The following is a 17,640-nucleotide window of genomic DNA, read 5'->3' as shown; positions in this document are numbered from 1 at the left end:
CACGTGGAGCACTTCCTCTTGAGTCAGGCCCTCCTTTTTTCTCATGTTGTGCTTTCGTATAGTTGAAAAAGTCTAATCCACGTGGCCGGGCCTGGACTTGAATTGCTCTTCACTTCCGCTTTCCCTTCGCACAAAAGCCACTGAAATCTGTTCTGTGATTCCTCTCTTGTTTACATAATAGCTACCTCTGTCTTCTGTCATGTTTTCCTTTTCCCTCGGGGAGAAAATGCTACTCTCCCCAGGATTCATGAGAAAAAATGAGGAGTATAGTTCAATTAGCAGTAGTCAGAAGCAAATCTTGGAGTGTTCCAAGTAAGAAGCAAGTGATGAAGCTAATGAAAATGTTAGTGGAGGCTAAGAAAGAAAGACGGAAGGCACCACCACCACAATAGTTTATCCCAATAAAAGGAGGTGGGAAGGGAAAGAGAAAAATTTACTTTTATTGCAAGAAAAATAGCAGATGAAGTAAGTGGGGGGAAAAACCCACAAGACAGCCACTGGCTACAGCTATAAAATTAAGAATCTTCATTTTTTTTTAATCAGACCATATCTTTGTTCTTAAGAGTCTACAATATGATTGGTATTATCTTCAAATCTTCACAACACCCTTCTGAGTGGAACCTCTTGGGGGTCATGCATAGCAGAACGTGATACTGAGTTATAAAGAGGAACATTCCATTTCTAGACATCTCAATTTATGACTCAAGTAGTGAAACCGCATGGTCTGCTCATAAGGAAAGTGTAGGGGATTCCATTCTCTAAAGTAAACATTCAAAAGAATTCTGACATCAGCTACTGACCAGCCAGGACATCTTAAAAAAAACTGCTAGGGGCTGGGAAGCTGGAAAATGCCTAAATCCATCAAGGTTTGTTGGTTACAAGGAACAGAAGTTGACTCCTGCTACATTAAGTAAAAAAAAAAAAAAAAATACTGAAAGGCTACAGAATAATTCACAGAAATGCAGGAATAGCAGAGTGGTCAAAATTTCAGAAAATCCAGGAATCAGGAAAGCTCTGGAGAGCCAGGTAGCAGCAACCAAGGAACACTCCATTCAGGGCACTGCCATCAGGGTACATGAGTTTAACCAAATTCTCTGGAATTCTTATCCACATGCTAAGAAGAGAACATCTTACCAGTGTAGCTTGGATCGCCCATCCACTTCTGTCCAGGGAAGAGAGAAGTCCTTGACTGGCCATCCCTCCAAGCCTGAAAGCAACAGAGAAAATGTAGGTGAGTCCCCCAAAGGAGGAAGAAGGGGTGCTGTGAAGGCAAAAACAGGTGTCCTCTACAGGACCCGTGCCATTTCTTTATTCGCGCTCTTCACTATTCTAACTCTCTCATCTAAAACCTCCCACCCTCATGGTCTACCTTCAACCCACCTTCTTTAAGAAGCCTCCTCTGGATACTCCAACCCTTATTGACCTCTTCCTCTTCTTAACACATACAAGTAGTCATTCACATAATCATTCACTTGACAAATACCTTTGGGCCTTCACTATGTGCCCGGTACTCTACTGGGTACCCGTTCTGCAACTGACAGTCTTGTTTCTCCTCCCCGTGATATTCCAGGTATAACTGTTCGTATCTGAAAACTCGATTTAAGACTTAACAGCATGTATTGGTTGCTCATCAGTCTTTGATACCATGATAGGGATCAAGTTTGGGCCAAATGCTACAACATAGATACAGGCTCTGAAATTTTTTTCATAACTACATGATACAACTAATAAAACCAAAGTAATTAGAGATATTTTCAAGACAGATCAATTCTAAGTGATAAAAGCAGAGATCCTCGGTTTACATTTAATTTGTAGTTATTAATCCATTCAATATACTAATATTATCGAATGTCTTTACTATATAGGACACTTTACTAGGCAGAGCTGATATTCAGCAGCATACACTGGTACACTTGGATCAGTTGCCGAAATAGTGGAAACTCCCATGCCGGCTGGTGAATAGCCACTGTCCCAGGCCTTCAAGTGCCCCATCACCACCCCAGCCAACCCCATTCCTAAGGCACCTCTCCAGGACCCCTACATTCCCACAGTCCAGTGACTAGGAGTTAATCTCTGGCACACGACTCTGCTCCAGCCCTTAGGCCAGTGTCTGTTCTGATAAGTACCCTGTCATCCCTGTTGATAAATATTTTTAATATCACTTTGGTTCTAAGTACAGGAGTGGATACAAAAATGGGCAGGTCCTAAGGAGCTTATGTGTGGAGTACTACCAACCATAAAAAAGAACAAAGTGGTTGAATCTCAAAAACATTGTGCTAAGTGAGAGAATCCAGACAAAAAGGAGTGCATACTGTACGATTCCATTTATATGAAGTTCTACATCAGAGAAAAACAAACTGTGATAATATAAATCATCCCCGGGATAAAATGGAGAAGAGGGTTATTGATTGGAAAGGGATCCAAAGAAACTTTCAGCAGTGATGGAAATGTTTTATAGAGGAGGGGGGTTTAAATTGCATGTAAATTATCTATTAAAAAAAAGCGCTTACTGTCCAATAAGGAAGATAATACCTCCAAAAATTAGTTTAACACTGGTCGGAAAGCCTAAGTCCCACAAGAGAGGCATAGCTAGAGCCTGCATAGCCAAGTGTTATAACCACCCTCTCTTGGGTTGTACAGCACTGTCTGGATTGAGATCTTGTTCTTGTGACAGGAAGAGTTATTTTAGCTCCCTCAGTTTTCTCATCTGCAAAATGGTGACAATAACAGTAGATACCTAAGGGGTTGTTGTGAGGGTCAAATGAGTTATCCATCGAAAACATGTAGAACATTTGGCCCATAGTAGGTACATAATTAATGTTCACTATTAATAAAACAATTATTGGACTCCAGAGAAAGAGGGCCATGTTCAGCTGGGAGAGCACTGAGGAAGCAGCGTTTGAGCTGAGTTTTGAAGAACTGTTTATACGATGTGGGCATGGGAAGATGGGAGGAAATTACACACATGTCGCTCACCTGGGTACTCTGTCCAAGAATTCTCTTCAGTGTCACTTCCTCATTATCCCTTTGGCTACGTTACCGCCCTCTCTACATGCTCTCAGAGCTCCCAATACTCTCTTGTACAGCACTTATTATATTTGCATTTAATCAATAAATTAATTGATTAATATTTAAGTATTTATTCCATATGTATCACACTTCTCCAGCAGACCAGAAGCTGCAGGTGGTCAAGAGGCTTACTTTTATAGACCCAGGTCCTAGCACAGAAACTTGCAGAAATTATTATTCAATAAATTAATAAATACATTATTTATCTTATATAAATCAAGTTATCATTTTACTCCATTCACCTCAATTCGGAGTATGTTTAGTTAACTGGTGGGCTGGGGTCCCTCCATGAGCTTAAGGGCTAGTTCTGCCACTTTCTCCAGGTGAACGCGGGGCAAGCTAGTTCTTTATATTCTAATCTCCTGATATGCAGAGTAGGGTATAGTAAGAGTTCATCTGCATAAATTTCTTGTTACATATAAAGGAATGTTTGTAAAGCATTTTGCACATTTTGTGATGTGCCTATCACATAGTAAGTGCTTAAAAAATGGCAGCATCAAGATCATTCCCTTCACCCAACCTAAGAGAGTGGCATCACTCTACCCATGATGCTGTTATGCATCAAAATGTATCAAAGCACTCCTGACTATATGACTCCTCCTTCTCAAACTCCTCCCCCCAACTCCCAACTGACAGACTGTGGGATAAGGCTCAGTATGCTTTGTCTCCCTTGTACGTATCTTGCCCAAGAACGCATTGCGAAAAAATCTACTCCAATACCAACCATTTGGCTTCCCTTTCCTTTTCCAACCCCAAGATTGTATTTTCCAATTTTTCCAATAGTGAGTTAATAAGTTTTGCAAAAGCGTTTTAGAATTTACAGAAATCTCACACCTACTCTATCTCATTTTACATTTAAATCAACCTCATTATAACATTTTTCAATATGAGATAAGAAAATTAGAAAGAGGTAATATAATCCATCCCAGGACACAAAGAGAGCAAGGAGTAGGGCCAGGATTTCAAATCCAAGTCTTCCAGCTCTGAACCTTACATTCTTTGGCTTCTGGCCTAGAAGTAACTTTCTAGAAATTTCTCCTGTAGAAGAATGATATTTCTGAGTGTCTTTCAGTCTGGGTATGATGAGGCCCAATACCTGATTCCTTCCGACCCCAGGTCTAAACTCCAGGGAAATCAGATGGTACTTGATAAGCACAGCCTGAGGCTTCAAGACTTTAATCAGTCACTGTCCTCCTATGAATTTTCTGGAGCAAGAACTCAGCTGAGTCAAGTCCAAGCTCCAGCAAGTAAACATCATTGGAAAAACTCCCACCTTGAAGAGGTGGTGAAACAGACTGTCACATTAGTAGAGAAAAATAAAGCACTAGGTGTAACGGCCTCCAGAGTTGACCAGATAGGATCATCCAAACATTGCTGGACTCTGCTTCTATTTTTTTCTCCTGCATCAAATTTTATTCAGATCCAATGAGGTGGAGTTATTTCCTTTTTTTACCCTTGTTAATTATCTCCTTGGGTATATATATATATATACACACACACACACACAAATATATATATATATTCAAGGCTAACTGTAAGAGTTCTTTTTACCTTAATAAGGATACTAAGTGAGGAGATAAATGTGAAAGTACCTAGGATTTTCAAGGCACATATGGGTACTTAATAAATGCTTATTAACCTGGATCTGCTGAAGTTTCTTTCTGGGGCCTTTCAACTTTTCACAGCAGACACCAAGGTCTGCTTTTGTCCTAACCCTACCATGGAATTAAATATACCCATAATGCAGAGTTCTTTTGAAGCCTTAGTCCCTTGCCTAAGGATTTCTGACACATTAAAATACTATTAAGTAAAGTTTCAAAGTCAAAATAATCAGACTGCTTTTCACCACAAACCCTGGAGAAATAAAACTGCAAACAACTCATTAGAAAGGCTGAGAAGGATTCGATCCCTCCGGAGAAGTGTTGAAGTTCCTGGGAGAGGGCAACTTTAATTTATAAAGAGTTGTTAACATTCACTTCCTCCAACAAAAGCCTTTAAAGCTAGTAAGGCACAGATACAGTATTTAAAATCAAGTCTGGAAAGTCTCCCAGCCAGCTTCCGGGAAGATGGCGGAAGAGGAAGACGAGGAGATCACCTTCCTCCCCACAGATACACCAGAAATACGTCTACACGTGGAACAACTCCTACAGAACACCTACTGAACGCTGGCAGAAGACCTCAGACCTCCTAAAAGGCAAGAAACCCCCCCACTTACCTGGGTAGGGCAAAAGAAAAAAGAATAAACAGAGACAAAAGGGTAGGGACAGGACCTGCACCAGTGGGAGGGAGCCGTGAAGGAGGAAAGGTGTCCACACACTAGGAGCCCCTTCGCGGGCGGAGACTCCGGGTGGCACAGGGGGAAAGCTTCAGAGCCGCGGAGGAGAGCACAGCCACAGGGGTGCGGAGGGCAAAGCGGACAGATTCCCGCAGAGAGAGTCGGGGCCGACCGGCACTCACCAGCCGAGAGGCTTGTCTGCTCACCCGCCGGGGCGGGCGGGGCTGGGAGCTGAGGCTCGGGCTTCGGTCAGAGCGCCGGGAGAGGACTGGGGTTGGCTGCGTGAACACAGCCTGCAGGGGGTTAGTGCGCCACGGCTAGCCTAGCCGGGAGGGACTCCGGGAAAAGGGCTGGACCTGCTGAAGAGGCAAGAGACTTTTTCTTCCCTCTTTGTTTCCTGGTGCGCGAGGAGAGGGGATTAAGAGCGCTGCTTAAAGGAGCTCCAGAGACGGGTGCAAGCCGCGGCTAACAGCGCGGACCCCAGAGACGGGCAGGAGACGCTAAGGCTGCTGCTGCCGCCACCAAGGGGCCTGTGTGCGAGCACAGGTCACTCTCCACACCCCCCTTCCGGGGAGCCTGTCCAGCTCACCACTGCCAGGGTCCCGAGATCCAGGAACAACTTCCCCGGGAGAACACACGGCGCGCCTCAGGCTGGTGCAGCGTCACGCCGGCCTCTGCCGCCGCAGGCCCGCCCCGCACTCCGTGCCCCTCCCTCCCCCCGGCCTGAGTGAGCCAGAGCCCCCGAATCAGCGGCTCCTTTAACCCCGTCCTGCCTGAGCGAAGAACAGACGCCCTCCGGCGACCTACACGCAGAGGCGGGGCCAAATCCAAAGCTGAGCCCCTGGGAGCTGTGAGAACAAAGAAGAGAAAGGGAAATCTCTCCCAGCAGCCTCAGGGGCAGCGGATTAAAGCTCCACAATCAACTTCATGTCTGTGGAATACATGAATAGACAACAAATCATCCCAAATTGAGGAGGTGGGCTTTGGGAGCAAGATTTATGCTATATAGCTTTGCTTCCACCATTTGTCCTAGGGTTCTATCCGTCTGTTTTTTTTTTTTTTTGTTTTTGTATTTTTGTTTTATTTTTTTTCTTAATAATTACTTTTTTATTTTTATAACTTTACTATATTTTATCTTAATTTTATTTTACTTTATCTTCTTCCTTTCTTTCATTTTTTCCTTCCTTCCCTCCTTCCTTCCTTACTTCCTCCCTCCCTCCCTCCTTTCTTTCTTTCCTTCTTTCTTTCTTTCTTTCTTTCTACTTCTACTAATTCTTTCTTTCTACTTTTTCTCCCTTTTATTCTGAGCCATGTGGATGAAAGGTTCTTGGTGCTGCAGCCAGGAGTTAATGCTGTGCCTCTGAGGTGGGAGAGCCAACTTCAGGACACTGGTCCACAAGAGACCTCCCAGCTACACATAATATCAAGTGGCAAAAATCTCCCAGAGATCTCCATGTCAACACCAGCACCCAGCTTCACTCAACGACCAGCAAGCTACAGTGCTGGACATCCTATGCCAAACAACTAGCAAGACAGGAACACAGCCCCACCCATTAGCAGAGAGGCTACCTAGAATCATAATAAGTCCACAGACACCCCAAAACACACCACCAGACGTGGACCTGCCCACCAGAAAGACAAGATCCAGCCTCATCCACCAGAACACAGGCACTAGTCCCCTCCACAAGAAAGCCTACACAACTCACTGAACCAACCTTAGCCACTGGGGACAGGCACCAAAAACAATGGGAACTATGAGCCTGCAGCCTGTGAAAAGGAGACCCCAAACACAGTAAGATAAGCAAATGAGAAGACAGAAAAACACACAGCAGATAAAGAAGCAAGATAAAAACCCACCAGACCTAACAAGTGAAGAGGAAATGGGCAGTCTACCTGAAAAAGAATTCAGAATAATGATAGCAAAGATGATCCAAAATCTTGGAAATAGAATGGACAACATGCAAGAAACATTTAACAAGGACCTAGAAGAACTAAAGATGAAACAAACAACGATGAACAACACAATAAATGAAATTAAAAATACTGTAGATGGGATCAGTAGCAGAATAACTGAGGCAGAAGAATGTATAAGTGACCTGGAAGATAAAATACTGGAAATAACTACTGCAGAGCAGAATAAAGAAAAAAGAATGAAAAGAACTGAGGAGAGTCTCAGAGACCTCTGGGACAACATTAAACGCACCAACATTCGAATTATAGAGGTTCCAGAAGAAGAAGAGAAAATGAAAGGGACTGAGAAGATATTTGAAGAGATTATAGTTGAAAAGTCCCCTAATATGGGAAAGGAAATAGTTAATCAAGTCCAGGAAGCACAGAGAGTCCCATACAGGATAAATCCAAGGAGAAATACGCCAAGACACATGTTAATCAAACTGTCAAAAATTAAATACAAAGAAAACATATTAAAAGCAGCAAGGGAAAAACAACAAATAACACACAAGGGAATCCCCATAAGGTTAACAGCTGATCTCTCAGCAGAAACTCTGCAAGCCAGAAGGGAGTGGCAGGACATACTGAAAGTGATGAAGGAGAAAAACATGCAGCCAAGACTACTCTACCCAGCAAGGATCTCATTCAGATTTGATGGAGAAATTAAAACCTTTACAGACAAGCAAAAGCTGAGAGAGTTCAGCACCACCAAACCAGCTTTACAACAACTGCTAAGGAACTTCTGTAGACAAGAAACACAAGAGAGGGAAAAGACCTACAATAATGAACCCAAAACAATTAAGAAAATGGGAATAGGAACATACATATTGATAATTACCTTAAATGTAAATGGACTGGATGCTCCCACCAAAAGATACAGATTGGCTGAATGGATACAAAAACAAGACCCATATATTTGCTGTCTACAAGAGACCCACTTCAGACCTAGAGACACATACAGACTGAAAGTAAGGGGATGGAAAAAGATATTTCATGCAAATGGAAACCAAAAGAAAGCTGGAATAGCAATTCTCATATCAGACAAAATAGACTTTAAAATAAAGACTACTGGAAGAGACAAAGAAGGACACAACATAATGATCAAGGGATCGATCCAAGAAGAAGATATAACAATTGTAAATATTTATGCACCCAACATAGGAGCACCTCAATACATAAGGCAAACACTAACAGCCATAAAAGGGGAAATCGACAGTAACACCTTCATACCAGGGGACATTAACACCCCACTTTCACCAATGGACAGATCATCCAAAATGAAAATAAATAAGGAAACATAAGCTTTAAATGATACATTAAACAAGATGGACTTAATTGATATTTATAGGACATTCCATCCAAAAATACCAGAATACACATTTTTCTCAAGTGCTCATGGAACATTCTCCAGGATAGATCATATCTTGGGTCACAAGTCAAGCCTTGGTAAATTTAAGAAAATTGAAATTGTTTCAAGTATCTTTTCTAACCACAACGCTATGAGATTAGGTATCAATTACAGGAAAAGATCTGTAAAAAATACAAACACATGGAGGTTAAACAATACACTACTTAATAACGAAGTGATCACTGAAGAAATCAATTAGGAAATTAAAAAACACCTAGAAACGAATGACAATGGAGACACGACGACCCAAAATCTATCGGATGCAGCAAAAGGAGTTCTAAGAGGGAAGTTTATAGCAATACAATCCTACCTTAAGAAACAGGAAACATCTCGAATAAACAACCTAACCTTGCACCTAAAGCAATTAGAGAAAGAAGAACAAAAAAACCCCAAAGATAGCAGAAGGAAAGAAATCATTAAAATCAGATCAGAAATAAATGAAAAAGAAATGAAGGAAATGATAGCAAAGATCAATAAAACTAAAAGCTGGTTCTTTGAGAAGATAAACAAAATTGATAAACCATTAGCCAGACTCATCAAGAAAAAAAGGGAGAAGACTCAAATCAATAGAATTAGAAATGAAAAAAGAGAAGTAACAACTGACACTGCAGAAATACAAAAGATCATGAGAGATTACCACAAGCAACTCTATGCCAATAAAATGGACAACCTGGAGGAAATGGACAAATTCTTAGAAATGCACAACCTGCCAAAACTGAATTAGGAAGAAATAGAAAATATGAACAGACCAATCACAAGCACTGAAATTGAAACTGTGATTAAAAATCTTCCAACAAACAAAAGCCAAGGACTAGATGGCTTCACAGACGAATTCTATAAAACATTTACATAAGAGCTAACACTTATCCTTCTCAAACTCTTCCAAAATATAGCAGAGGGAGGAACACTCCCAAACTCATTCTACGAGGCCACCATCACCTTGATACCAAAACCAGACAAGGATGTCACAAAGAAAGAAAACTACAGGCCAATATCACTGATGAACATAGATGCAAAAATCCTCAACAAAATACTAGCAAACAGAATCCAATAGCACATTAAAAGAATCAGGCACCATGATCAAGTGGGGTTTATTCCAGGAATGCAAGGATTCTTCAATATATGCAAAACAATCAATGTGATAAACCATATGATCATCTCAGTAGATGCAGAGAAAGCTTTTGACAAAATTCAACACCCATTTATGATAAAAAACCCTGCAGAAAGTAGGCGTAGAGGGAACTTTCCTCAACATAATAAAGACCATATATGACAAACTCACAGCCAACATCATCCTCAATGCTGAAAAACTGAAAGCAATTCCACTACGATTAGGAACAAGACAAGGTTGCCCACTCTCACCACTCTTATTCAACATAGTTTTGGAAGTTTTAGCCACAGCAATCAGAGAAGAAAAAGAAATAAAAGGAATCCAAATCGGAAAAGAAGAAGTAAAGCTGTCACTGTTTGCAGATGACGTGATACTATACATAGAGAATCGTAAAGATGCTACCAGAAAACTACTAGAGCTAATCAATGAATTTGGTAAAGTAGCAGGATACAAAATTAATGCACAGAAATCTCTGGCATTCCTATACACTAATGATGAAAAGTCTGAAAGTGAAATCAAGAAAACACTCCCATTTACCACTGCAACAAAAAGAATAAAATATCTAGAAATAAACCTACCTAAGGAGACAAAAGACCTGTATGCAGAAAATTATAAGACACTGATGAAAGAAATTAAAGATGATACAAGTAGATGGAGAGATAGACCATGTTCTTGGATTGGAAGAATCAACATTGTGAAAATGACTCTACTACGCAAAGCAATCTACAGATTCAATGCAATCCCTATCAAACTACCACTGGTATTTTTCACAGAACTAGAACAAAAAATTTCACAATTTGTATGGAAACACAAAAGACCCCGAATAGCCAAAGCAATCTTGAGAACGAAAAACAGAGCTGGAGGAATCAGGTTCCCTGACTTCAGACTATACTACAAAGCTACAGTAATCAAGACAGTATGGTACTGGCACAAAAACAGAAAGATAGATCAATGGAACAGGATAGAAAGCCCAGAGATAAACCCACGCACATATGGTCACCTTATCTTTGATAAAGGAGGCAGGAATGTACAGTGCGGAAAGGACAGCCTCTTCAATAAGTGGTGCTGGGAAATCTGGACAGGTCCATATAAAAGTATGAGATTAGATCACTCCCTAACACCATACACAATAATAAGCTCAAAATGGATTAGAGACCTAAATGTAAGGCCAGAAAACATAGGCAGAACACTCTATGACATAAATCACAGCAAGATCCTTTCTGACCCACCTCCTAGAGAAATGGAAATAAAAACAACAACAACAAAAAAAAAAATGGGACCTAATGAAACTTCAAAGCTTTTGCACAGCAAAGGAAACCATAAACAAGACCAAAAGACAACCCTCAGAATGGGAGAAAATATTTGCAAATGAAACAACTGACAAAGGATTAATCTCCAAAGTTTATAAGGAGCTCATGCAGCTCAATAACAAAAAACAAACAACCCAATACAAAGATGGGCAGAAGACCTAAATAGACATTTCTCCAAAGAAGATATACAGACTGCCAACAAATACATGAAAGAATACTCAACTTCATTAATCATTAGAGAAATGCAAATCAAAACTACAATGAGATATCATCTCACACCAGTCAGAATGGCCATCATCAAAAAATTTAGAAACAATAAATGCTGGAGAGGGTGTGGAGAAAAGGGAACACTCTTGCACTGTTGGTGGGAATGTAAATTGATACAGTCACTGTGGAGAACAGTATGGAGGTTCCTTAAAAAACTACAAATACAACTACCATATGACCCAGCAATCCCACTACTGGGCATATACCCTGAGAAAACCATAATTCAAAAAGAGTCATGTACCAAAATGTTCATTACAGCTCTATTTACAATAGCCCAGAGATGGAAACAACCTAAGTTTCCATTATCAGATGAATGGATAAAGAAGATGTGCCACATATATACAATGGAATATTACCCAGCCATAAAAAGAAACAAAATTGAGCTATTTGTAATGAGGTGGATAGACCTAGAGTCTGTCATACAGATTGAAGTAAGTCAGAGAGAGAAAGAAAAATACCGTATGCTAACACATATATATGGAATTTAAGAAAAAAACTGTCATGAAGAACCTAGGGGTAAGACAGGAATAAAGACACAGACCTACTAGCGAATGGACTTGAGGGTATGGGGAGGGGGAAGAGTAAGCTGTGACAAAGCGAGAGGGAGGCATGGACATATATACACTACCAAACGTAAGGTAGATAGCTAGTGGGAAGCAGCTGCATAGCACAGGGAGATCAGCTCGGTGCTTTGTGACTGCCTGGAGGGGTGGGATAGGGAGGGTGGGAGGGAGGGAGACGCAAGAGGGAAGAGATATGGGAATATATGTATATGTATAACTGATTCACTTTGTTATAAAGCAGGAAAAAAAAAAAGAAAAAAAGGAAAGGCTGAGAAAAAGCTATCTTTTGGGCTGGCCAAAATAGTGTATTGCTATTTAGAATTTTCTCTGGGATGCTTTGTCTTTAAATATTGCAAGAAAAAAACTTAGCTGTTTAACACATGGAGATGTCTAAAACCATTGGCTCAAATTTCACACACAGAAACATTGACAAGCTCCTTCTCTCTGAAAAGAGAAAGGCAGACCAGACTGATGCTTCCCCATTTGCATTTCCCTCTCTGAGCTGCCTTTCTGAGTAAATGCCATGATTTTAAAATGAAGTCTGTTTTTTTTCCGCATCCGAAATATCTTTATTTGCACTCTGGAAATGCTGACGTCAATTGCCTTACAAATCCAGGGGGAAAAAAATACCAGTTAATTGTAGTTGAGAAGACTGTCGAATCTCTAATAATGGTAGGCACAGAGCTTGTCAGCAGAGCATCCGTTGCCATAGTTACCTGTGAGGGATGACAACATCTGCATATCACTTAGCTAAATGATCCCACATGGCACCTTAGTGATTATTAGAGAGGGATCCGATATTCCTCCGGTGAATATGTGAATCAAGTGAAATGACCCCTGTGAGCAGGGTTTTCTCAGGGGGGTTTTCCCTTCCAGATACCAACAGAATGATCGCTTGATAACTCTTAAAAACAACGTTCAACCTTTGCTTTTGGAACAGTTTAGAAATGCAGTGTCACAATAATTGACCCGTTGAATCACTCTGGACTATATAATACCAGCTGTGCCCACGGCCAAAGAGGGAAAAGCATATTAACGTGCGTTGTTCTATCTTACACGATAGCAGCAACCAACCAAATTGATCTTTTCCCTTAAATGGCTGGTTTCATTCCAAAACAGTTGTGTAGAGAATGAATCCAAGTGTGTAATTTAATAAGTGTATATTTTACTAACTTAAATGAATGAAACACACTGATGCATTTATTTAAACTGTTTATACATGTAGATGTGCCCACAACTTAAAGATCCTTGGCAGCATTTACTGAGCCCCATGCCCCTTCCATCGAAGGAGAGAGCTGAGAATCAGAAATAATCTGCTCAAGGTTGACCCCGCTTGTTCCAGAAGTTTCATGCAGAGCCATTCTCAGCTCCTTAGAGGCTCTTATAAGGGAAATAGGCACGAGAGTCCAATCTCTTTAAATAATGTTAAATTTATTATTTAGCAAGGAGAGAAGGATTTAAAGTTTTGATAAGAAAAATAATGCTTCCGGCATATAAGACTAGATTGCGTTGTTAAATACGCCCATACATGCACGCACTTTCAGTGGTGAAATATACTAGAAGGCAACAAAATACACTAGGAGCTTGAGGTATAGTGCCTCAACTAAAATGTTCAGCGCTAGACTCTCTACATTTTCCAAGAGGAAGGGTCCCCACAAGTAGCTAGAAGATAGGAATAATTTTTTAAAAAGATGGAAAACCTAGATTCCCACAAAACCCTGCTCCAAAAATGTACAGAAGAGAAACTCTTTTTGGCCAAGGGCTGCATGGTGTTTTTGCTTTTCAACCTAAAAAACAAAGATAGTGCAAAGGGGGTATTATTCTTTCTCATTTGTTACAAATTTGGGGGGGAGAAAAATGTGCATACACAACATATCTGCAAATCTACAAAGGCATAATGTATTAATAAGCGTTAGTATACTACTGTGATTTGAGTCCTAGGATTTAGTGAGTCTAATATTTTTGTTCCTGTGAATATTTCTCAGCTGCCTGGGATAACCTGAAAGTTACTAGCCTCCTTTTCTTAGTGGCTCCGTGTCAGAGAAAATAATGGAAAATGAAATCAAAAGCCCTTATTTCATCAGCTGACACAGGCAGGACAGCGGAGGGATCACAGGCTAAGGCTGGCAACCAGCCCTTTTTCTCTCAGAGGAAAATTACCAGAACTCTTTGCAGAGCGGACGCAGAGCAGCCAGCAGTGCTGCCTGGTGTTCTCCTCTCAGAGCTCTGAGACTGAGCAGACGGAGATTTATAAACAAGACGGCAGAGAGAAGCCAGGATTCCACCCCAAAGCAGAGCAGGCCACCTCTGACCAGGTGGTCCTCGCACCACGTATGTGGACATTGAACAGACAGCATGAAACACTAATGGCAAAAGCACCGCCTAGAACAGCCAGCTGTTCCTAGCATAGCTGTGACACTGGAAGCCAGCAGAATGGCCCTTGTGGCAAGGGTGGGTACTGGATTTTTCATAATACGGTTGTAGAAATGGAAGCTCCCAAGAAACCCTCTGGCTTATCCAGTCACCCGGCGGACATGAGTCAGTGTCACGGTGCACTCCCCTGACTCTGCCCTCCGTGCATCTGCTCTGGGACTGCAGAGGTGCTGGGGCCCACGGGACTCCCGGGACAGAGAACAGAGAGGAAGAAAGTCAACTGAATATTATATTGTATTGTAGAGATAATAGAGACGTCAATCTATTGCCTGAGGTCATATTAGTTATGAGCCTTATAAGGGTAAAGACTTCTGACTATACCCTGCTATACTCCAGCTCCTAGCAGGAGAACTAGCTCAAAAAGGTGCTCAGAGTATATGACATGAACGAATGAATGAATGAACGAATGAAACATTACCTACTTTTCCTCCATAACCAACCCTAATCATAGAAAAAGCTACATGCATGTGGGGTGTGTGTGTGTGTGTGTGTGTGTGTGTGTGTGTGTGTGTGTGTTTCCATTGATTTCCAGCTTCTGAAGTACAGTTGGCCTTCTGTATCCACAGTTCTGTATTTGCAGATTCAACCAACTGGAGATCAAAAATATTCAGGAAAAAAAGTTCCAAAAATCAAAACTTGAATTTGCTGCATGGCTGGCAACTATTTACATAGCATAGCATTGTATTAAATATTATAAGTAACCTAGAGATTATTTAAAGTATACAGGAAGATGGGCATAGGTTATATGCAAATACTATGCCATTTTATACAAACGACTTGAGCATCCTCGGACCTCAGTGCTCACATGAATCCTGCAATCAATCCCCTATGGATACTGAAGCAACTGTACTAAAGCCCAGAGGAAAGATATTTTACTAAAGGAAGATACTATACTAAAGCCCAGGGGAAAATATGATCTTTGTCTTTGCATATAGTTAGACCATGAAAGTAAAATATGGTTTGGTGAAAATGTCCTACTAGTTGGAGATTTTGAGTCTAGCAACCCCACGGATAAACCATATATATGAATATTTCAGTATTCAATTCTTATCTTCCCTTTGTGTGTAGGAACCTGAGCCATCACTAGGAAAGGGTATAAGGGGGAAACTGTACCAAGATCAACACTCTGGGGAAAGGACTCTTAAGGCACCACTGGAAGAAGAAAAGCAGGCAGCTAGCTATCAGCTGGCAGCTGCAATAGAACTGCTATCTGTTGGTCCCGGAAATGCAACCACAGGTATCCTACCACCATCATCATCCACTGTCTCCTGGTAAACCCCTCAAGTTACTTGTTATCCCTCTCTGGTACCTCCTCTCAGAAACACTTCTTCCCACCAGCTACACTTCCTCATATGAATGCTCTCATTCCACGGATCACATCTACTCTGGACATTCTCTTTAACTAGATTTTGCCCATATTTCAATTTCAGGTGAGGGGTGCACCCCTTCCCTCACCTCTGGCACTTTGGAGCTACTACCCCAAAAGGAGGGCAATTGGTCTGGAAGAGGAACCACTGTAAGCCATTAGCCCATTTCCAAGCAGACTACTGAGTGAGGGAGTTTCCACTTTCAGAGCTACCATAGCAGGACAATCTCCTGGGACGATCATTGTCAATGACACTGGCAGCCAGGTTCCATGTGCTCTTGCCTCCACCATGATCTTCTCTTCTTTAGGCTAGAGCATATTTCAAGAGTACCTTTTCCAGGCTGTATTCACATAAAGGGTAAAAAGACACAGCACTAAAGACTCTTCACCTATACTTGCTTTCCCAGTTTAGGTAGGTCAACAGTGCTACTGCCCACTCACCCACATGGAAAAGCCAGCATATTTCCATACATCTACCAAGCACAGCCAAGTACTGTGCTTAGTTCTCAGGAAAAATCTAGCTTTTGGATTTTAATAATGGATGTCTGAATGGGTTCCAAAGGCCCTTTGGGGTTGCCAAGGTTATGTTTTCTTGCAGTCTTCAGCTGAACAGGCTGAAAGGGAAGGTTCCTAAGAGCTGGGAGAGAGTATGAAAAGGAAAATAAACAGAATGGAGAGACAGCTGGAGTGTGGATGCCCGAATTCCTTCTGAACTTTGTACAGGGAGACCTCACATGTTCTCTTCTCTTCCTTCGGAAGCAGGGACAGATGGACATGGCCCTACCTCATGGCCAGACGGGAACCCCAGCTTGCTTTTTGGAAATCCATGGGCATTTTTCTCTCTGGTCCTGAAACTGATACACTAATATCAAGAAGGATAGCCTTCTTTTCACTTCCTTTCTGTCTTGATTATCAATCTCTATGCTTTAATCTCTTCTAATTTCCTTCTTCTCTCTGTTTTTCATAGCTCTGTTCTTAACCCTCCATCCCATTCTCACCAAAGTAAATGGGAAAAGAATTCGCAAGAGGGGAAAGAAAGTATAACTTTCTCATCACAAAGATAAACTTTGGGTGTTTATCCTTAGAGATTATCTTAAATAATATATGTGTTTTCACTCATTCAATAACAGTCAAACTCAGAGCAACAGTCAGCTCTACCGACCACCAGTCCCTCCCATCAGGAAATTTACACAGGCCTCTTAGATAACCTCATCCACCAGAGGGCAGACAGCAGAAGCAACAAGAACTACAGTCCTGCAGCCTGTGGAACAAAAAACACATTCACAGAAAGATAGATAAGATGAAAAGGCAGAGTGCTATGTACCAGATGAAGGAACAATATAAAACCCCAGAAAAACAACTAAATGAAGTGGAGATTGGCAATCTTCCAGAAAAAGAATTCAGAATAATGATAGTGAAGATGATCCAGGACCTCAGAAAAAGAATGGAGGCAAAGATTGAGAAGATGCAAGAAATGTTTAACAAAGACCTAGAAGAATTAAAGAACAAACAAACAAATTAAAGAACAAACAAAGACCTAGAAGAATTAAAGACCTAGAGATGAACAATGCAATAACTGAAATGAAAACTACACTAGAAGGAATCAATAGCAGAATGACTAAGGCAGAAGAACAGATAAATGACTTGGAAGACAGAATGGTGGAATTCACTGCTGCAGAACAGAATAAAGAAAAAAGAATGAAAAGAAATGAAGACAGCCTAAGGGACCTCTGGGACAACATTAAATGCAACAACTTTTGCATTATGGGGTCCCAGAAGGAGAAGAGAGAGAGAAAGAACCAGAGAAAATATTTGAAGAGATTATAGTCAAAAACTTCCCTAACATGGGAAAGGAAATATCCACCCAAGTCCAGGAAGTGCAGCGAGT

This window comes from Leucopleurus acutus, assembly GCF_964270905.1.
Source record: "Leucopleurus acutus genome assembly, chromosome: 6".
Lineage (NCBI taxonomy): Eukaryota > Metazoa > Chordata > Mammalia > Artiodactyla > Delphinidae > Leucopleurus > Leucopleurus acutus.
This window is presented reverse-complemented; position numbering follows the sequence as displayed.